The following is a 23,407-nucleotide window of genomic DNA, read 5'->3' on the forward strand; positions in this document are numbered from 1 at the left end:
CTCTTGGCTTTCAAAGACATTTTATGAGCAGAATTTGCAGAACACAGGAAAACAGAGTAATAAAGAGAGGAGGTCATATGGCCCAGCATTGGTGCAAAGTTCAAAAGGAGATTTTACAAATCCAGAATGTGACTACTCTAGAGACCACGTTACAAAGTTTTCCACTTAGGTAATCTTTTGTTTTCCAAAACCAGATTTTAACAGCCCTTCCCATAATAACTTCATATTTTATATGATGCAGAAAGTCTTACAAGAAGAAAGAAAGGAAGTCAGAAGGTGGGGAATACATCCAATGTGAGACTTTGGAACAGATGTATATGCAGTTAGGAAAAATTCTGCACTGGACATAGGTTGCTGCTGTGCAAAACAGCCAGTTATGGCCTAGGCTACTTCTTGATTGCATGGTACTTGATTGTGTATTACTGACAGCCACTCAATCTTCATAGTAAGCAGAGATCATCTGCACAGAGATATCCATTTCTTCCCTCATAATAATAAGAAAAAAGAAGACAAATGTAGACAATATGAGGAACTTAGTGGACAATTTCAGACCTCTTTTCGATTTTCAGGTACCCAAGGAAATACTTAGGCTTTGCGTGGCCTTTATGGCGTAGCGCAATTTTATTGGTCATCTTGTGTTTGGGGTACTATTAAGGATTTTCACACAGGATGCTAGTTCTTTCCATTAGCAAGTGAATGCAAGAACAAAGGATGCCCAGCCACATAAAACTGCAGTAATCCATATGTATTTTAAACTGTTTATATAAGTTACGTAGGGATTTTGTGACTTCCTTGACATGCTGGTGCCTGTCCTACCATTAACTGCCAACCTTCTTAGTACAAAAATGCTCAGGTTCAGGATTCTCTAGTTCCCCCAGTTCTGTGATATCCTGACCCAGAATATCATTGCCAACATTAATGTTTGGTAAGAACAATAGGCACAGAGATGGCTTCAAGTCATGCCTCAGAGCTGGGACAGTAGATCAGTCTTGGGGTCTCTGGGCTTAGAGCAGCCCCAAGTGCCTTTCTAGGGAGTCACTTAGCAGTTACTTACTTCCTCAGCTGTAAATCATGAACTAGCATAGGACTGTAGTGAGGTAGCATTGGGGATGGGTCACTCTGTTAAGATGAAGAAAAACTTAAGGAGTAAACCTGGGACAGGGGCAGCTGCATGCAGAGGAAAGGCTTCTACATTGGAATGAATTAAAAAGGCATGGGAGTATTTTGAAAGGTGGAAATCAGGACAAACAGATCTCTCATTCACCCAGGAGAAGCTTTGTTACTGTTGGAATAATGATAATGTTTTTTAAGGGTCATACTGTATGTCCAGACCTTGCTTAAAGTATGGCAGCTTCACTTGCCTTGGATTTGCCATTCCATGGATTGGAATACTTAAATTGAAATCATTATGGTCCCCGGATATCCAAAATAGCTATGACTACCCACAGGCATATTCAAGTTGCTACTGAATGAGGTATTATATGCTGAAAAGCAACCACTGCTCTTTTATAGGGAAACAGGGTACAGTACTGAAATGGAGCACCTTCCATGCTGCTTCTACTGAGATGTATGTGGGTGGGCACGCGCACACTGGAACATGAATCTAAAGTTTATCTCCTACTCCACCTGAACACTGTCCCCCTCTGTGCAGGCAGTCAAACCCATGGTTTAGAATGAAATTTATGGTTAAACATTCATAAATCTGCACTCTCTGTGTGTTCACATGCTGAGTCTGCCAATGTCTAGAAAGGCAGCCACCAACTATACAATTTTAATGATGGCTGGAAACATGGATATCTGATGATCTAAACCTCATCTGCTGAAAATTAAAGCACAGTTTTCTTTAAATCAATCGAGTTTTCCATTCATGCTGAAAATGAGATATGATATCAAAAGCATAAAAAGCTCAAAAGGTATTTGGTGACCTTTATCACTCTGTCAGCTGCGATCAGCAAATCGATTAATTTCCTTTACCTGATATAGGCAGTAACTTCTAAAATAAAATTATAGCTACCAGGACCTTGCATCCAATAACTTTCCCTGAATACAATAAAACCTAATGATTTAAGAGGGGCTTGTAAAGATTTCACTACAGTGATGCCCACTGGGCTCTGATATGTCACACAGTGATTATGAAGTGAAATCTTCGCAGCTTTGCACTTCACATAGCTATTACTATTGTTTATAAACTCTTTTCCCTTAGCCCCATAAAACACAGGATTCTCCTCTTCTCTTCCTAGACCTCAGCCCACAGGTACCTAAAACCAAATATACACACAACAATAAAGGCATTGTGCAGGCTAAGGCAACTCGTGGGAGATTTTCTGATTGTTTTCCTTATTTCACTGAATCTATTTAACCAGATACTTATCCATGATGAACTTTGGTACCTTTGCAGTAAGTCCATTCTGTATATTTTACTTAAATTCCTCTGGCCTCTGACTTTCGAGCTCAGAATTGTTCATGTTTAGCTTCAGACCAGCAGTAACTCTACTGAGTTCCTAGAGCTCTGCCGAACCTGGAAGATGCTGGTCCTGCTCAGCAGGATGTCTCCAGGACTGTGTTGAACTGCACATTTGGGTGTTGGCTGGAATGGCAAAGGCATCATCCAGCAGTTGTGTTGATAGTCAGTTGGTGGACTCCAAGGTATCCTGCCAAAGACACTGGTGGCAGCTACTGAAGAGCAAATTCTGGAGTAAAACCACTGTGCTGAAATACAAGGTGATTTTTCTGAATTGTATGCACAAAATGGCAATCATATCAATGTCATTACATCAGTTAAGACAAGAATACCTGCCAGAGGAATGCCTGTTTGGTCTCTTTTTTCCTCCATTTCAGACATGCATGAACACATCTGTGCAAATAATCCCAGATGGGCAAGCATGACAGGCAATGGCCAGAGGCATGGGTAGATCTGTGGCACCTGCCAAGATCTACAAGAGGAAGAACTCTCAGGCAGCTTGTTGGAAGAGACTCTTCACCATCAGAGTCCAGGCAAGGACCAGCATAGCCACCAGGCCCCTCACAGTTTGTTTCTGAGAGAGCTCTCAAATTAGATGCCTGCTTCTCTAGCTCCAGGCACAAAACCCACCTACAACTGCACTTTCTCTTTTGCAGACAGACACACCACACAGTTCAGAGTGAGCCTTGAAAGGAGGTGGTAACATTGAGAAGATTGATTATTTTCTACCCAGAACAACTGCTGTTTCCCTGTAATTTAGGTTTCAAACCTCTTATTCCTGCCTGGACTGAGCTTCAGGAAAAGCTTACATGATGCTCAAACCCAAGCCCTGTTTAACTGGTTAATTTATTTTTATAAAACAAAAAAGCTGAAGCAAGGACTGTTTTTTTTTTTAGACTGGAGGCCTGTTCTTCTTTATTATTATTATTATTATTATTACTATTATTATTTCCATTATACATTAGATTTTATATACATGATCTGTAATTAACAGTACATATGTAGAGCTGTTGTGAGATAATTCAAGTTGCTCTTCACTGTCTAGCCAAGTAGAGGGCAAAGGTTTAATAGAGTTTCCTTACACTTAATGATTTAATAAGGTCACTTACAGCTCCACACAAATTCAGATTAGTATAACTTAGTTAAACCCTTAGAAAGTCATCAGGCTAGCCTTCTACTATGTGTTTCAGGCCATCTTGAAAACATTACCCTACTTCTGTCAGTGAGTAGGGTAATAAAGTTACTTGAATTTGTTCCCCAGGTGAAGCTCTGTGGCACATAATTTTGCCATTGATGCCATACAGGGAAAAGACAACACTGGAAAACAAACCCCAGCCTCACTGGCACATTGTTCCAACACTCAAAGCTCTGCTTTACAACAGCAGGAATGGCATTACCTCCCTCTCATGAGATTACACACCAAGTCCTTCTACAAAGAGTGATAGTAGGGTTGTAATCAAGTGCTCAGAAGTGTATTTCAGCCCCTTGTGCATCCTCACAGTGGTACAGCCTGTAATTACATAGTCTTTTTCATAAGCCTCTGGCCTTATTCAGGGCACTTACTAAGTAGTTATTAAGTACTATATTTTGCTTGTTGAATGTGGGTCCCATACCTAATTTACTGACCCCATTCAAATTATCCTCTGAGAAGTGACTGATGAATGTCCTTGGAGGCGAGTCTGTGGCATTCATGCTCGCTCTGGTGAGTAATTGCTTCACAAACACCAGGGAATTTATTTGCACAATGCAGCTGTGAGAGGAGAGGGTGTTTCACAAATATGAACTGAAGTGACAAAGTCCACCCATTTGGGTTACTGGTCCGACAGGTCTCAGTTTCCAGAAGGCACCAGAATTACATGACATGATTGGTGCCTGAAGCACAGCTCCTCTTTATACCAGCTCCAACTAAATGTAGTCTGAATTTGAGGATTGGGTTTGGTCCCATGTTGGGCACCTAGAAAATGAGGAATCACGCACAGTGACCACTTTGGATAACTAAAGCTCAGTTGCCTAGTATCCAATGGAGATGCTGTGGAGGACAACAAGGACATCATGCCATTTTCCTGGGTACTTCAAAGTCTAAGATCATTGCTCCTCTTCCTGCCTTGCTCCTTGCCCTGCAACCAGGCACATTCCTCTTTCCTGCAGTAAACAGTCCAAGTTTGTCCTCTGGTTAAGTTTCTGAGTAAGGTAGAGGTCCTGAGGAAAGAATAACATCACTTAGTTAAAGATTGCATTGTTCTGCCAATGCACTTGACATTACGCCTCTGACTTTTAACTTTAACCCCAACATTTCCCAACATTAGAAAGCTTACATTTACTTCATATTGGAACACAGCTTTTTGGCATGCATTTTCTTATTTTCTATTAAGGTTAAAAGAGAAAACAAAAAGCAGAAATTGTCAAATACATGTCTCTTCCCCAGTCGCCTTTCTTATAATGACTATGCTCTCATCCTTGAGTAGCTTTTCCAAACTGTCTGTCCCTTCATCTGCAGCTCCCTCTTTCTCTTTTCCTTTGTGGCTGTGAATGTTGTGTCTGGAATTTCAATGTGCCTGGGCCAAGCACTCAATGGTAAAACATGCAGGAAATCTGGGTCCCTACATAGTTTCTGGCACCTCAGAGTCAACAGGCAAGGGAATGTTCTGCTTAGTCATGGGATGGATGACACAGGTGAAAAACAGCTGTTGAAATTGAAATCTGCAGTGAGTTTTGTGGCTTTCTGAAGGCTTGAAACTCATCCTAAATAGGAATGCCATTTCCAAAGGCCAGTAAAAGATGCTTTGCTTCCTTCCCCTTACTTTATCTCATCTCATACTTTGCTCCAAAATGTGAGAGCACCCTTGCCCTCCCTCTGATCTGAATCGTGGTGGCTGAAATAAATAAGCCATTATCATCTAGAAGCAGGTACACAGCACACACAATTTCAGACAAAAATAGTTCAAATCCTCCAATGTTAAAAAAAAAGGGGATATCAAACCTAAAAAAGAGTTTCTTACATTAGGAATTGCCAGGTTGTCTAAACAAGAGGTGGCTAACCCAAACTACAATGTCAGAATGCACATTTATAGTGTTATAAGGATAAATACTGTCAAGTGGTTATCAGTGCATGATGAATAAAATTTAATAAAGTCCAATGAACCCATCCATCTATCCTTTCAGATTTCCAAAATTTATACACTATTATCCATGTTCCTCTTTGACTCTTAATTTTTAGGGGAGATTGAATTCCAAGAAATGGCTCCTAATGTAAAATCTAATCATAGTTTTTCAATGAGTGTGTAATTTTTTAAAAGAAATATAACGTGCTGTGATCTACATTTTTGATTAAACAGGGAAAATGCTCATAAGCTTTATCCTGATAGAGCCTTGATTCCTTAAGCAACACATTATGAGATGTTAATTAAATGACAGTAACGTGTAACGTAGCTCCCATTTTTAATTTATTCAGGCTTCGCATTTTTTCCACACTGAAGGGATATTCTCACCTTAAAAACAAAGCATCTCTGTGAGCGGTGGAGCTGATGAAACCTGGTTTGTGACCATGGGCTGAGCTCAGCCCTGTGGATCCTGGAGCATCCATAGGGAATGTACACCTGCTTCAGCCTTCCCTTGTGGGGGTACCAACAGTGGAGTGGGGATTTACTGAGACAGTGCTAAGGGTGTTTTGGCATTGCTGCTTGGGGGACTGTATTTGTTGAGGTTTTCTGGACACTTAGGATTGCCAGACCTTGCTGGATGGGTGCAGACCAGATACACACAGAATGGCCAGCTCTGGTCACTGGGGCTCCCTGGGTTTTAGGGGTACTTAACACACTGCCACCGGCAGAAGCGTGCCACAACAGAACATGTTTATTTCACTAGATGCAAATACAGCACAAGAACACTCAGCCAATTCCTGGTGGTGCTTGGTCCATGCTTTTTTCTGGTATTTCCTGCATAGCAAGAGGGGAGCCCTTCTATCACATTCCTCCACCAAGCGCAGCCCCGATATTTAGGCTGGTCTCCACCCCGTGCTGTGCAGTCAGGATCCCTCCTGATCCCTCAGCTGGCAGGACATACTTTCCATATCACTTCTATTCTGCTGACAGGCCAGCTTGAACTGACTGGTGACTTCAGAATTTCCAAGGGATAGTTGAAAGAAAGGCAAGAAGGGAGCACACAGCTCAGGAAATCACTTTTTTTTTGTGTGTAAGCCAAACTATGAACATACCTTTTTGGTTTTACAGCAGAGATAAGGCAACATGTTTTCCTATCTTATTTATGCCAGGTTTATTTATTTCATACATTCAATAGCAATTTGAGATACTCAGACTGCCTGCAGTTAAACTCCTGAAGACCAGTCATTTCAGCACAGATGGTACAGGGAGCCTTTGAAGTCCAGCCTCCTATCAGCAGGACTGGGATTCAGTGTCTTGTTAAGGGGGGATCCTTCCCTTTTACCTCAGGTCAATGAGACCCTATTCTTGCAGGCATTAGGCAGGATGCTACTCCTCTTGGATTTGATGGAGAGTCATCACAAATAGCCATGCTGATTGATGTTAGTGTCACTCATCTGTAACCACAGCAGTGTGGACCTGAGCAAGTGGAGGTCTCTGACTATGTCTCTGATGAAACATGGAGCTCCATGTATGTGCTCAGGTTCTTTCTCATGACCGTAACAGGGGAAGAAAAGAAAGACAAAACCAAACAATCCAGCTGTCCACCAAAGTGTAAAGACCCAGAAAGGCAAACTGCCATGCCCGAACCTCATTTTAAAGAGATTTTGGAACTTCAATTGAAGGTTAATATTTAAGTTTCACAGCCTTCAGACCTACTTACATTTCATGCTGAAGTAGCCCTTTTAAAAATAGGTCCCAGCACAGGGAACAGTGTTTAGGCAAGTGTTTTTAAAAGAGGCTGAACACACCACAGAAATGAGAGCGCACTGCTGAGCAGATCAAGTGAAATGTTCAATGCAATGAAATACGTTCTCAGTGCTACACTGAACAGAAATCTAGACAGAAACCAAAATGAAATCTTTGGGTAGTCTATGGCCATTTGAAAGAAATGTTCTTTTCTTGGAAGCAGTGCCATGTATTAGGTTGGTTGTTAATCTAAATTTAAATGTCCTTAACTATGCTAATTTTTTTTTCCTGGCAGATAATTAAAAAGAAGATTTTTAATGAGTTAGATGTCTTAAGATCCTAGAGAGAAGGAAATAAAGGGAGAGAGAGGCTGGTAGAAAAGCTAAAAACAAAACTCAGACCTAAGATGCATTCAGTTCCACATTCCCCCTGCCATTTAGTAGGCAGCTTAATTTCCTTGTATGGTCCTTTGACAGCATTTCCCGACTATGTGCATCCATTGTCATTTACTTGTATTTTTGACTATGAGCTATTTGGGACAGACACAACCTTTTTCCCTTTGTGTGCAGAAAAAGGGAGTCCTGCGCTAGAGCTTGAACATTAGTACTCTCCAGGAGAAATAATGCTGGAGACATGTTCCTGCAGATGAAACCCTGACCCACTTTGGAACTGATCACTTTATAGTACTTTTATCCTTCCTCACCAATGTTGTTTTTTAAAAGGCCTGGTCTCTGACCTATTTTAGCACTGATTTCTGTGCTAGTGAGGCTTTTATCCTCTAAATTGTCGGATACTTGTTTATGTAAATACAGCACAAATTTTGCTAACCAAACAAGATTCAGTGTTTTTGTTGGCAAGAGGCTGTTTTTGTGTTAGAAACTGAGATGTGTGTAATAGAAACATTAACTTCAAGTCTAATATACCTTTCTGCATTTTTCTTGCAGCTGCGACTGCGATGGAGATTCTGAAACTAAGAACAAATGTATTTACAGCCTGGGAAATAGCGAACTGGCATGAGAAAAAGATGTAGAATCTGTACACCACAGTTTGAGTAAAATACTTAATCACAGATACAAGAGGAGGAGAAAATTTAGGGCAGGGTTTTGGGTCATAGTTTTGCTTCAGCCAGTTCTGGAGAGAGCAGCCAGAAATTTCCATCCAGAACATCAGCATAAGTATAACCTGAGCACCCTGAGAGCCGGACATGTGCTGCCTCAACCCAGTTCTCAGCAGCCAGATAATCCTCCTTACAAAAGCTGCTACCTCAACAGGTGCTGGTAGCCCCTGCTGTCTTCTTCATTAAGGGACCAAAGAGTATGTGATTATGGAAACTAAACACTCACTTATCCCTAGGTGAAGTTCAACTCGGTTACAACAGCAAAGGGCGGCTGGTGGAGGAGGCATCACTATTGTACTTGCTCTCCGGACTTCATCCCTCAGTACTGTTAACCCAGCAGTTTTCACAGCACTAATCCCTAATTCAGCAAAACACCGAAGCCCCTGCTTAACTCCAAAGCCTGCCTGAGCTGAGGCCTGAATTCATTTTAAGAGGGGGGAGAATGAAATTATAAATAAATCTATGAAATATACTGAATTTTTTTAGAAGTAATTATTAGGAACTGAATTGCTGCGTGTAAATCAATGTGTTGCTTACACAGCTAATTGCTGATGAACTAATTGTGCGTATATCCATATACATATATACACGCACACACATATTTCCTTCCAAAATAAAAACAAATGTAAGTTGCTCAGAGATCTCCTCAGATGCTAGTTTTCTGCAGGTTGGGTTAGCTGTAAATGAAAAAGACCATGAAATAAATAACTAAATTGCTTTGTTCAGTTGTATCTCCAGCAGGGATACGACTGTTCATTATGAATAGGGGCTGAAGGCTTCACTGCTCTGTAGTTTATAAATACTAATGAGTGACATATTGAGAAAAATTGTACCTACAAAAGCAAAGTCTTCTGCCATGCAAATCAGGCCCCAATTCCCCGCAGATAAGGATCTTTTTGATGGAACACATGCAAAATCTACAGCTCTTAATTCTTTCATTAGTATTCCAGGCAGACGATTGCCAAATAACAGGGAAAACTGTCTGAATTGCTGTGTCTGAAACCTAATATTGATTTGTTTAATAGTGTCAGGAAGTCAAAATTCACAAATCTCCTGTCGATTGTTTATGAGGCAGTTAGCACAGAATTGGATGCCCCTGCTTAATTAATAACTCATTACTGAAATTTGATTATATGCTTGAATGGTTTAAATGGGCTCTAATTCAGTATCTGCAAAGCACTGTTGCAACAAAGTAAAATGGATCTAAAAGCTTGTTTTTTAACACTACTGCCGTCTATATTTCATGATCTTCATTGGTGAAGAATATGTTGACATAATTGCTAGGGCAGACCTCACAGAACATTAATAATTGACACAAAAACGTGTTGTTCTAATGATTTTATGAACTGAATCCCAGCTAAATCAGAAGGGTACTTTAAGAAAAATGACACTGATTTGAAAAAAAGGAGCTCTAAATGTAATTTTTTTAGCATGCAATTAATTTATCGATAATGGAAACAAGAACAAAGGTATTTCTAGCACGGACCTTCATTCAGAAGCATCTTAGGGATCCAGGTTTGTGTGTCCAGGGGGCATGAGCTCTTCAGTGACTCAGATGCTCTTGAAACTCTTATCCACCATATTTTATGCTGGTTATGGCACTTTCTCATCTCAGGTATTAAGGGAGGGAAGAAGCACTCCAGGTGTAATTTCAAAGTTCTGAACTTCACTTAATTCCAGCATCTGACTATAATAAAATTTATCCACCAAGGATTCCCCTCTTCCTTTTCTTGTCTCGAAGAAACCAGAAAAAAATGGATAAAGCCCATGTATTTGTGCACATTTTTGAGATAAAAAAACCCTAGAATGAACTGTCTCTAAGAGCTGGATAATCAGGCCTCTTGTTTTTGGCAGCACTAGGAATCCCCGGTTTCCATTAGCTATTAAAAGATTATTACTTTGTTGGAATATTAGAATTGGGTTTGTCTTTGCTGCTATCTGTTTGAAGGAAAATCAGCTCATAGGCATGCTGTTTGCTGGGAAAAGGACTCAAGCATGTGCTTAAAGAGGTTATTGAATGCCAGTCTGGGTTTTGGTCCATAAGCAGAAGCTGTAACACATTGGATAGGCAATGGTCTTAGTGTAATCTCTCTCCTCACTCTTGGTATGCATGTAGTGGTCACTGATAGACCCTTGGTGCTCAAGTTCTTATGTACATTCTTGACAGCTCACACCCTGTGGGGTTATTTGGTCTGCAGATTTCCTTACTTGCAAGATTAGTTCTACTGAATTCCACCAAGCTGCTGCTGAAGACAGCACTCACTCCCCACAGGACGGACACATGCTCCAGGGTGACTAATGTATACATCATGAATAATGATAAGCAAATATCTGGAAGAGAAGAGTTCACAGGCATCCCCTTGTCCGAATATTGTGTGCCCAGACTCTTTCAGCAAGTTCAAGCTGCTTGTTTAGCCAAAAATCAGTAAAAAATTAATGACTAATAAGATTCAAGCAGATAAGTTCAGCCAGCTCCAACAGGAGAAATCAGTGAAATGCTTCAGGAGAAGCTGTTCTCATGAGAATTCCAGGTGTGGTTTGCCTTAATGGAAAGATTTGGATAATTGGGGCATTTTCAGAGCAACCTAGAAGGGGAATACTGAGCTGGTCAAAACTGGCCCTGGAGGCAAGGACTTGACCCATAGCTGTAATAAACAGCATCATTTCTCTGAAGTCTGTGAAGCTGAGTATTTCAGCTCAGATCCTCAAAGCAACTTAATCCTTCAATCAATAAAATATACTTCTCTAAATATCCCCAAGGAACAGGACCTTGGAACTTGGACCTTGATCCACATGATGTGTTAACACCTGCTCAGGATATGCCTTTTTGAATGCTTCTATAAAGAATAACCTTCTAAGGACTTGCAAACTGTTGCAGCTGGACTGTATCTTTCAAACCAATAAACAGCCCTGTTTGATGAGCAAATACAAATGTTCCGAAATATATACATATATAAACAGAAATCAAGTGGCAATTCTGATTGAACTAAATCTGACTGGAGTATTATTGTGAAAATACTCAATACATTAACTGAATCTTAATGTTTGGGCACTTTGAAGGCAAAAAAAGGCTGCAAATGACTGCAATTGCCTGTAATCTTACGCTGATGAATAAGCAGTGAGGTACCAGTCCAGGTACTGTGTGGGCAGTGACTGTGTCTGGCTCAGTGGCAGAACTTTCAGCTATAAAATGCACTCATATTTAGTACTAAAGCCTCATGCGTCCATATCTAAAAATGTGAACTGCAATATATCCTACATTTTACAACTTTCAATCATTTATTAAGCTCTTTCCTCACAGCCTTTCCTGTACATCTTCAGTGTCAGGGAAGGAGACTGCTGATGTCCTTGTTTAGAAAAGGTATCAAATCCAATAGATTTATCAAAAACAGTTCATAAAAGCACAGAAAAAATGAAAATATCTGAGTTTTACCCATTTCATGTGGTCCTTCCCACCTTGAGACTGGGAAATGCTGCAGGGTTAACCTCCCATACTCTGTTACTGAGCACCTCACTTTGTTCCTGAAAGGCTTTCTTTTAGCAATATACTAATGCTATTTGAGGTTATCTGAAGCTTTGGAAAAGGACTGTGTATTTATCATAAGTGGAGCCCGTCAGCATTGAATCAACAGATTTATTAAAAACCCCAATATTTTTACACTATCCATATGTTGGATTTTCTAAAAGGCTGTCATTGTTCTGTCTTTTACAGACAGGTTTTCGTGACATCCCATATAGACTTTTTTCCATGTGTGTTTCTGATAACTAGAACATCATTATAATTGTTTAGCATGTAGATTGCTTAAGCAGTTTAAGATGAAGATTATTTTAAATTTCCACTCTTACATAACCAAGCATATTATCAGTGTTAAACTGTGAAACAGTTATTAACGATAACTAACAATGAGCAACGCCATCAGGAGTTCATTTTGCAAGCAGAAAGAAATCGCTGTAATGTTCATGCACGCAGCCATTAGCAACATTGTAGTTCACAGGGTTGCTAACTTTTTCCAGTGATGGGTAACTTTTACAATTAATTTGAGTTAAATAATTAAGCCTGGGCAACTAAGAACGGTTTTTGAACCATCATTAAAGACCAAAAAAAGAATACCTTTTAAGCGATGTTTTAACTTGTGCTAAAGAGCAGTCTCAGGAAGAATTGCCGGTTTCCCTCTGCTGCGGCCGATTTGTCAAACTGCTATTAAGAATTTTCAGTTATAAAAAAACATTAAAATGGAGTGAACCTTTATTTTTTTCCTCTAATTTATTACGCTTGATTACGCAGCTGGAATGGGAAGGTAGCTGCTGTTTGTAGTTAAATAACTCCTCACAATTTCTTAAAGAAATGATCTTCAAAGCTTTAATGGGTCAGTGGCTCAAGTACAAAGGAAAGATTGATTTTCATACTCCCACTCTTTGTTCCCAAAGTTTAAAACAGACACGTTCTGGTAAATTAGTTTGTCTATGTTATTAATGGAAGAACTTATTAAACTCCCATAAATACATGGTGGTATCTTACTTAAAACACAGAATGCATTTGCTTTGAAAAACGAATACACGTCTAAAAGTAAACGGGGGTGCAATATTGCTATTTGATTTCAGAAATGCCTCAAAAGGCAGAAAGCCGGAGAATGGGGGGTTTGCAAAATATATTAGGTATGCATAATGATGAATGGCACAAAGAGCGTCGGCTCGAGCTGATAGAAAATATGTTATTTGCGTCTAATGAAAAGCATTCGCACACAGGGTAAGTGGCAATGCTGCGGGGAGAAGGACGACTTTAAGCAAGAAATATTGTCTGGGTGAAATACTTCTTTTATGTAAGGCTCATGCGCACGTTCCTTGGCTGAACGTAGGGAGGTTACGCTGCTGGTGCAGGAATGATCTTGGGGTCAGGGCAGGCTTCAATATTGGCAGAAAAAAGAGTTGCTGTGAGAAAGAAAGATTATTCAGCTCCAGGCAGGGAGCAGCACTGCTGCTACATGAGGGGGATGAGGAGAGTGTTCCTAGGCTCATGTAAACTACCAGAGCTCCTTTTGCATCAGCTGACGCTCTGTCCCAGGTCCACATCTTCTCCTACACAAGCGGAGACACTTCAGGTATATTCTCATGGCCTCCAAGGTCACTGAGTTTCCCTGATGATCTGCCTGCCTGTAGAAGTATGTCTTACCACACTTAATCACCTTTTCTTTCACTCATTCAACAGTGTTCAGTTCTCCCTGTGAATAAATCTCCCACACCTCAGCAGTTCACAGGGAAGGACAGACCCTTAGGAGCGTTCCCAGTTGACCCCATCAACAGCTACAAGGTTTATTGTCTCAGATGGGCTCTAGTTAAATAGAGAGTTAATACTAGGGATGTTATCAGCGGTAAAACTGCCCTTTGAACCCAAGATCATGCCATCACTGCCTGCTAATGGAGGGCCAAGCTGCATCTGACAGGTTATGGGTTATTACTTGTGGGTCAATCAGCTAAACAAAGTTGGTCCGCATACTCCCACCCCCTACTCCCACTGGAGGCGACAAACAGAGCTTAGCTCCTGCTGCTGCTCTTCCTGCTTTCAGTCGTCCTGATGACTGTCCCTATAAGCATTAGACTGAATGTCAGAGCTATAGGGTTAATAGTGGGAAGACATGGAGATTTTACCTGTGTGATGATGCTCATTGGATGGACAATGAGATATGGGCTGTGGGAGGTAGTATTTTCCTTGTCTTTATTTCTTTTTTTTTTAACTTCACCAGGGAAATTTGACATGGTCCCTGGTACAATTGAAAGGGCACCAAATAATAGTGCTTTCTTGAGTCAGCATAGTCTAGGACATGCTGAGTGTAATCCAGGTCCAGACAGTATCACCGATACTGGCACCTAGGGGTATAAGGACACCCCTGTTGTTTTCTCCTGTCACAGGAGGCTGTTTCCTTCAAATGTAAAGGCTTCACAGTGATTTACACAGCTACTGTGAAAGATCAGATTGGAGCACTCCTAGAAAGCCTTTTGGGTTCAGAAGTATTTTGGTTTTCTAAAAGACATTTTATTTCATCCATTATGCATTCAAATGAAAAAAAAAAAAAAGAAAAAGAAAAAAGAGGTCAAAACTCCAACAAATGTGATGAACTAATCAAAATGTTTGAGTCTTCTACTCCCTGTGGACTCGTTCCTCCCTTTACGTTTGTGGAAAATTTCCAGTGTTTTGAACTGATTCTGGAGCAGAAATAAAAACACTTTCCTCTGCTTCTTTAGTAGTATAACCTTGTGGTTCTCCAGTGTGATTATCCTGCCCTGTCCCTGTGGGACAGTTCTTTCAGAGACACACCGATTTCTCACTGTCATCCAACACTTGTCCCTGCCAGAAAGGGCTCAAAGAGGGATTCTGCCTTGCTGCAAGAATGGGGAAATAAATCACAATGTGTGCTCCATGCCAGCTCGGGGGAGAGCATGCAAACCGAGATGTCTGCCTCTTGTCCTGGTCACACGGGACCTCAGGGAACTCATCAAACCAATTTTTCTGCTGTTTACTTATATACTGCCTTTGTAAATCACTCCCTACAGGATCACACATCCTGTATACCAGGGATCAAGTGTTTCGTTGCCTCCCAGTGCATTAAAGCTCAGTGTTAAAAGTGATTGCATTTCCTTGCAACCAGTGATCTGGAGACTGCTACAGAGCTTTGCTCCTTTTGGAGCAAGGTACCTCCCAATTCTAAGCTTCCACTTATTTATTCATGACTAGTTTTATGCTAATTTCTTCATCTTTAACCATTATTTTCTAGCTCATGCTGCAGTACTTCAGACAGCAGTCACATGCCTTCAACCTCATTTTTTCCAAAGCTGGGCAAGTAAGAGAATTTTCATCTTCTATCCTGAAACATGTTCCATACCAGAGAGTCATCTTAGTAACACTTCTATATACTCGTTCCAGCTTGAATGAGTGTTTTTAGGCAAGGTGCCGAAATGGCCCCATCTTTGATATTTGACCATTCATTACACAGAATTCGTTATTTGGATAGGAATAGGTCTTGGCTGGGTAAGGGGCCTGTGACAGCACAGGTGAGTAGGCCATTGAAAATGCTACCCACTTGAATTAATTTTAGCAATGGAGCTGAACAAAACCCCAGGGACTTTGAGAGGAGAGAATGCAGACTCCAAATTTCTCTTTACAATGGCCAACTGTGGAACTTCATATCAATGAGCTTGAGGGATCGGAAATCTGATCTCTGCCTGGGCTCATTTCTAGTTAATATGAATTATACCAAGAACTGCACTTTCATGCTAAAGAGGATGGAAAAGTTACATGGAAAAAATAATTGGCTGTAGATACCACAAAAAAAGAAAAAAAAAAAGGTTTCTACAATGATAGCACCACCTGCACTAATGATACTGGAGACAAATGTAGAAGCCCAGCACCGCGTTGTAAAATATGTGCAAAAAAACATCTCATGGCTGCTTGTTAGGACAGTCAAAACCAGAAATGAGTGGGTACAGCTAACAGGCAATCTTTCACCATATTGTTGATTGTAAAAGCTCATAAATGGAAATTGGAGCTCATTTTATTTCACACAATCATGTGACAGCAAGCAGGCTCCTATACCTGCCTGGGACCACAGGCTGGGGAGGACCATGCTACTTGTTGAAGGAATGATGACAAGATACTTCATGCTATTCGTTTTTAGCAGAACTCCCCATTGAAGGGACTTTATTGCAATTGCTGATGAGGACATGACACATAGATGCCTCTTTCATGTCCTAGCACGTGCTAAGACACGAAACACGCTCTGTTCAGCGCTCTAGACAACACCACAAGGGCAAGTGAAGAGCTAGTGTGTGCCATTTTTGCATGTAAATGTAAACCAGGTGGTTGGTGACAGCAAGGAGGGCTGGTTCAAGTGTGGTACAAAGTTTACTTGACTGCTAAATAAATTGGCTCCAGCCTTTGCCCTGGAATCTGGGCACACCAAATCCCCCATCCCCAGGTGGCCTTCTCAGGCTGAATCTCCTTGTTTTCAAGCACTTGAGATTATCTACAAGCAAGTGAAGGCTGATGGGACACAGCAATAGAAAGAGGTGCAGAAAGCAAGTCAGATAATCTGCTCTTCCAGTACCTTTACCTTCCAGTATCTTTTTTCCAGCTGCTGCAGGACAACCACCACCACAACATCCCTGACCACCAAATCCCACTCGTCACTCCAGTGAGCCCAGGGTGACACCTTCGCAGCTACCAGAGAGCTGTCTGTTTTGTTTCACTGACCACTTTCATCATCTGCTTTGGCTCTGATACTCTGCAGAGCTTGCAGGGTCCGAGGGAAACCCCTCTGCAATTGTGCATCTTCAGAAGGTGACAGTTCCGCAGGCACCAGGGCTCTCCCAGGGAAATATGGACAGGATGGGAAACAAGAGAGCTTCTGTCCCTTCAGCTCCCAAGTGTTTGATTGTGCAATGAGAGTGTATTTCCCGGCTCTGACACTGACAGTAATGCACTTTGCTGTTGCACGTGTGCTGGGCACTGTCTAAGGGAGCTATGGGAAGACAGAAAAGGAGAGGAAAATCTTTCTGAAGCATTTTCGCCTTTTTACCAATAGAGGGATTTGAGAGCCTTTCTCCATCTGCAGTCTCTGGCAATGATGCAGCCGTATGAAACCAAGGATGTGTGTGTACAGTAAAAATGGCCCTGTGGATGCCGTGTCGTGTTCAGCTAATGGTTTTACATACAGTGCATTTTCCAGGAGAGGCTCACTGAAATGCAGGCTGAGAAATCTTTTCCAAGGCACCAGAGAGATGGATCTAGCTCTGGACTGGAGCAATCATCTGCTTAACAGCTCACATGCACATCAGTGTGGGTCAGGAAGTCAAAAATAACACAACACCAGATTGAATTTAAATTGTATGGGGGTTGTAAGTAAGCAGAATATTATTGTGGTGCCTGGGTTAATATTTTCCTCTTTTGGAAAGCACTGTGGGATCATTAATGCGTGTAAGTGGTTAGGCAGGCGTTGCTTTTCTATCTCATCTGTAAGGAAAAGCTTCCAAAAAGGCATTGGCTTTTAACTGCGGGCTCTACAGAGAGATAAGATGCCAGTTATGGATGAACCAGCCCTACTCTTCTAGCACAGGAGGTTTTCCGCTGTGATTGCCTACCCAAGGCTCTTCCATCCACATTTCTGCTCTGACCCACTGTAGCGCTCACTTCTAATCAGTTAATTCGTCCTAATATCTGTTTATTGCCTCCCAAGTATTTTAAAAAGGCAATAATCACACAGCTTGCTTCCTTGCTTTCAACCATGCTGGAGAAATGGCTTTATTAGTGCTGTGGTCGTAATGCTGTGTGTGTGTGCGAGCACGCCTATGCATGTGTGCTGAGCTCTGACAAGATTACAGCCGGAGATGGTCTGACTACAGGCTACAGCCTATTTAGGCTTCTGCAAAGATTAGAAAGAGAAATCTCCCTTTTGTCTTTGAAGCACGAATGGATGCTGAGCTTTCAGCGGTTTGCAAACTCCCTGAAAAATAACAGCAACCTTTAAATTAATGACTTACTGTTAAAACAAGAGACAAAAAAAATATGTCACTATCTGCGCTCCCCTCTCCCACTTCACCCAGCTGAACTGTACATGGATATTGGCTCTCTTTTGTTGGCAGAAATCGCAGTAATCTCTAAAGGACGTGCTTTTTTTGCCTTCTCAGGCTACTTCACTGAAGAGAATTCCAAAGATTTCTGGAAAAGCTTTTAAACGTGGGCAGCAGAGCTCCCCTTCTCATACCCCTTCCCCCAGTACCATTATAATTTACAGGATTCATATGACCATGTAACTACTTTGAGATTACACGGAAAATGCCTTATAAATACATAATAATTACAAGTTCATGCAGATTACTTAGTAAATACATTTGAAGTGGGAAGATAGTCCCAAGATTAATTACCCCTTAACTCACAGTGTTTAAATTCTTTTCCCCCAAATGTACAAATACATCTGTAGCGACTTTCAAGGCTGGCGGAGAAGGGGTTATGATGGTCCTGATCTGAGAGTTAAAAATGAAATTTGACAGGCATGGATTATTTAAAGCATGCAGACGTGAGCCAAATAACCATTACACTTTGATGCAAATCATAGAGGAAAGCGCAGGAGGGATGGTCTGTACAGAGAAGTAGTGGACAAAGTTAGGATTTCCTGCCATCGACTTGAAATTGAAACAAATAATCATTTAATGGCAGTGCGGCATTACATTCCTTGTTGCATGCATTAATGTCAGCATCTGGGACCAGCGTTTTGACAATTCTATTAAAATGCTTCACCATTCCCTCTCTAACACCTGTTAGCTCTAATTTTCTTTCCTGAGACGTACATCAGTAGACAGTGTAGATTCCAAATCATTTATCACTTTTAAAGTGCTTCCATATGAGCTTTTTGGGGGGCTTATCTTGGCCTTAGGAAAACCTTTTCTGAATGCATTAAAATTCAGTACTTAGAGGGGGAAAAAAGTGTAGACATCAATGTTTCATAGCATTCATGTCTGGTAATTATTAGCCTAAATTATGGCTCGCACATGACTTGACAAAGTGGACCATGCATTTAAAAAAGCTGCTCACTAGACATGAGCTGCTCAATATGTTCCAAGTTATTGAGATGTCAGTCAGTAATCATAAAGCAAACACCCCTCACTGAAAGGACCCTGCTAAGAGGGCTATGGTACCTGGGGGACTCCCTAAAAATGTCAGAAATGTTACAGTCTAAGTGAATGACATCAGCCAGAGAACATGTGTTTAAAAACATGTGCAATTAGCTAATACAACAACATGCAAATCCTGGAACACGACAGACTTGAGTACCTGAGAGGGAGCATTGAAGAGCAAAACAAAATACTCTGCTGTGGAGAAGAAGAAAACATTTATATACACATTTAAAAAATAGGAAGCATGAGAAATGATCCTGTTGGTGTTTTTATAGCTGTGCTTTGTGGAAAGAGGAAGAAATGCATTATATCCTTTATCTACCCATACATAATAGGCTTGCTTATCATTATGTATGTTAAATCACTCCCTGTGTTGCTCCTATCATGCAAAACAAGGTGCACTGTGAATTAATGCAGTGTTGGTAATCTCTCACCTTTTACAATGCTGACCATAAGTTAATCAGCTTGCAGAGAGCTGAGTGTTACGTACAGTATTTTAGAAGTATTTGCCTTTGCAATTCAATATCCTTATACGAGAGATAAGGCCTAACCTCTTCCTACTAAAGTGTAGGGAAACTTTGCAGGTGATTTGGGTGGGTAATACAGTGGGTCCACAGGCAGTATTTACACTGAGAGTCCCTGCTGCTAGGGTGTAAGGTGATGTGATGGAAGGTGACATCCAGGAAAGCAAACATGGGTACTTCAGGCTGGGCTGTCTGAATTTTATTGTCTGAATCTGAAATACGTGCATGAGTCAGCTACTAAAAACTTCTGAACGTGTTGGGGGCCATTTGAAGGACTGGACTTTATCACTCTGCATTTTTTAAAGGCATGTGCAAAATGCATGCAAACAAATAGCAGAAAACAAAGCACAAAAAGCAGCTGGCAGCACCTAGAAATGTGTACGTCCATGGACAGCTTAAAAATGTCCATCAGCGCATGGATACGCACCTTTACTTTCACACATCTGCTGTTTACTAAATAACATTTCAGCACAGTTTTCATCTTATAAGGAAAGTGTTTGAAACTTGGAATAAGTGCACTTAATTAAAGGAAGGCTGTGAAAATGTGCACTAATCTGATATGACTAATAGCAAAGTGCATGAAATTGCTAATTAGAATTTCATTAAAGGTGCTGCTTTATCAGACTGCGAATATCACAACCTTTAAAATTCTTTCAGGAAGGCTTAATTCCTTTTCAAACAGAAATATTCTTTAAAGACATTTGATTTGTTCTGAAGGAATTTGTAGCTTAGGCTGAAACATAAAATGTTGCCAATATTCCACAGGAGTAATATATGAATAAAAATATGTATCAGGTAATTTCTTTCATCAGGCAGATGAATAATTTTTTTGGTGAAAATATTATTGTTCAAATAATACAATCAGCTAAGAAAAATAAAGTTTAATCTTTAGATTATTTCAAACATGTTTTTACGCCGCTACTGTCATATTTGATATATTTTTGCTTTAAAGGAGGAAAGAAAGAAAGACTTGCTTCAAAAGTAGTGTATTAACAATAAAAATTATGGCTATGAATGGAATTTATAAAAACACATGAGGTTTTGGATGTCCAGAAAGAGGAAATTAATTGTCTACCTTGGTTTTAAAAGAATACATCAAGCCCCAATATTCTTTGCGAAGCGTTTTCTAACATCTTAATAAGAAAGTAAAAACAAAATCTGTGTTTTTAAGGAACTGTTGGAAAAACCCTGAAACTTTGCACCAGTGCCTATATTTCTACACTTAGATGAAATATTAATTCATTTTAGCTTTTTTTTCCCCACCCTTGCTGAGCCTTAAAGCTTGCTGCTTTTTATCTATTTTATTGCCCCTTGCCTCTCTCGTCTGATGACTTTTTCTCCTCCTATTTGCTGTTCATTTGGAAACACACTGTGCTGACAGTGATTTTATTTGCAGCTGAACAACTGCCTTTTGCCCATCCAACCCCTAGATTTGCATTTCTCTCTGTATTTGAGTGGCTAGTTCGAGGCTTCGGCAAGCCTTGTTCAAGGCAAGTCACTTCATGGCAGCAAAGCCCCTCTCATACTGCAAGGATGAAGCAGGAAAGCCCACCTTGCTGTCAGGTTCCCTTTTGCTGGGGGATGCTCCCCATCAATTTTTGGCCACTGACTCTTAAGAAATGCCCTTTCCTATGAAGGGCCTGATTCTTCCTTGGTCAGAGCGGGTTGTCCATTCCAGCAAAGGGCTTTCAATTGTCACGTCCATTGTGAATTTATACTCACAGATGGTACTTTTGATAAAATTTATTCATGTGTCATTCTGCAATTTTTGGCCTAGAAAGTGGCAGGTTCACTTGCATAAGCAGAGGAGGATTAGGACTTAAATAGCTTTGTTCCTTTTTTCCTTCAAACTTAAGTTTACCAGCATAAGGCTTTCAGTGAAGCTAAATATCATTGAGGCAGCTAAAGTTTATGTGTGTTAAAAAAACCCCATCAAGGTTCCCCATTTATGGACTGCACTTATTAATACTAGCAAAAAAAGACGTACTTTTGCCAGAATTAAGTATTCAGAGCACATTTTTAGAAACTCAAATTAAAAACTAATCAATGCAAATTTACATGACAAAAAGATTCTTGGAAATGGATAAAGATTGAACAGAAGAATCTTTACTTAGGAGATAGATAGTATATTATTACTTTGAGCATTTTTTAAAATCACATGTCAATTACAGTTTGGTTGGATTTCAGCTCTTGTTATAGGTATTTTCGTGCCAGTAGGTATTTTATCAGTTGGACAAAGCAACACATAAAAGTCATTTCAGCTTTCTTCATAAATATGCCAACTTTCTTTATGTACGTTTGCTTTCTACAATAAATACATTGATAAAAAATCAGTCTAGACTCAAATAAATGAAAATTATGCTCATTAAAATCTAATGTCTGGTGTCAAAAGTAGGTGTCAATCTTACCTATCTTACTTCTAAGCAAGGCAAACAAAGCTGCTAATTATAATATTTAAGTTTAAACATAAAATTATTGTTCAAATACAGAAAAACAATGGTGTGGTTGTTCTTTCTATAGCTATATGATTAAGACTACTTATGCCTCATTTTATGCAAAATAAATGACACATGATTGTGATTTAATTCAGGCTAAGTAAATGTCTACAGGGATTTATGACAAGAACAGCAATAACAATCCATACCTTGTTACTTGTCAATAACTGCATTCAGAACAGTGGGGAGCAGTGAAAAATAACTAATTGCTCAGAAAACCCAGGCATAGGTGAAAGGAGTAGCGTGCAATAATTTACATCATGTTAATTGAAGGCTGCTGGTTGTAACACAGTGAGTGTTATAAAGTGACGTAGTTCTCTGCTATTCAGCCTTATTTTATTCTCCTTTCTGTAATGCCACCGCTTCCAGATTCAACATGCCTCAATCCCCATTGCTGGCAGCAAGATAAGTGTGCTCCATAAACATGACGAGCTGCATTTAGTAAACTGTTTGCTGAGCAAAGATAAGATGCTGACATTTACAATTTCTTCAGAACTTATAGGACGGATACGTTTTGGTGTGCAAAGGAAAACAAGAGCAGGAAGAGGCTGTGGTCCTTCCCTCTTCCCGTGGCGAGGTGAAGTGTGTGTGGTTTCCAGCTGGCAAACGGTGCTGGAGGGAAGCTGGCAAGCAGTTTGTTGGGGGCTGGTCTCCTACATGACCACAACACTCCAAAGTGGGCAGGGGGTGTCCCATCACTTTTCTGGTTTTGACTGAATGAAGTGATAACAGCAAAGTCTTGACGTGTCGACTGAAAGGGGATTCTGCTACTCAGCGGGAAGGAGGCAGATGCCACCAGCATGCCCTGGAGATACATGGGAATGTCCCCGAGTGCCTTGCCTGGCACACCACATGGCTGGTGTAAATGCAAACTACTGGTTTTTGTGGTGAGATTAAAAACCCTATAACTGCTTGGCTGGGTTGGTCACCCTGTGTTGATCGTGGAGCATGCTGTCAGGCTCTTTTCAGGCTTAAAAGGAGAATTTGTTTGAAGGTTGACTTTGGTGGGTTGTAGGTGCAGGAGTGATGCTGAATCTGGCTCAGGGTGAAGAAGACTGACTCGTTTGCAGGATTTACAGAGTTTGCCTTGGCCTAACAGAACGTTGTCTGCTTAACTACAAGGAATGTGTATACTCACTCTGCAGCCAGGGTACAGCTCTGAGCAGTTCCACTCAGTTGTGGAGTTTTTGTTCCTTTGCCATATTTGTTCAAGGTTTGGACTGACAGACAAAAGTCACAAATCAATGTATCTGGTTGTGCCAAGTAATACCTTTCTATTACCTAACATCTGCTCGCTA

At 40.6% G+C, this 23,407-nt stretch overlaps 1 long non-coding RNA gene across 1 annotated transcript; it reads right to left on the minus strand.

Annotated features, from left to right (window-relative positions):
- Positions 1 to 17,880: 17,880 nt before the first annotated feature.
- LOC136011345 (uncharacterized) lies at positions 17,881 to 22,281 on the minus strand. Its single transcript, XR_010611345.1, has 3 exons — positions 22,259 to 22,281; positions 18,353 to 18,439; positions 17,881 to 17,919 (listed from the first exon to the last, which is right to left on the minus strand). It is a non-coding gene; the product is annotated as an uncharacterized LOC136011345 (long non-coding RNA).
- Positions 22,282 to 23,407: the final 1,126 nt, after the last annotated feature.

This window comes from Lathamus discolor, chromosome 3, assembly GCF_037157495.1.
Source record: "Lathamus discolor isolate bLatDis1 chromosome 3, bLatDis1.hap1, whole genome shotgun sequence".
Taxonomy (NCBI): Eukaryota; Metazoa; Chordata; class Aves; order Psittaciformes; family Psittacidae; genus Lathamus; species Lathamus discolor.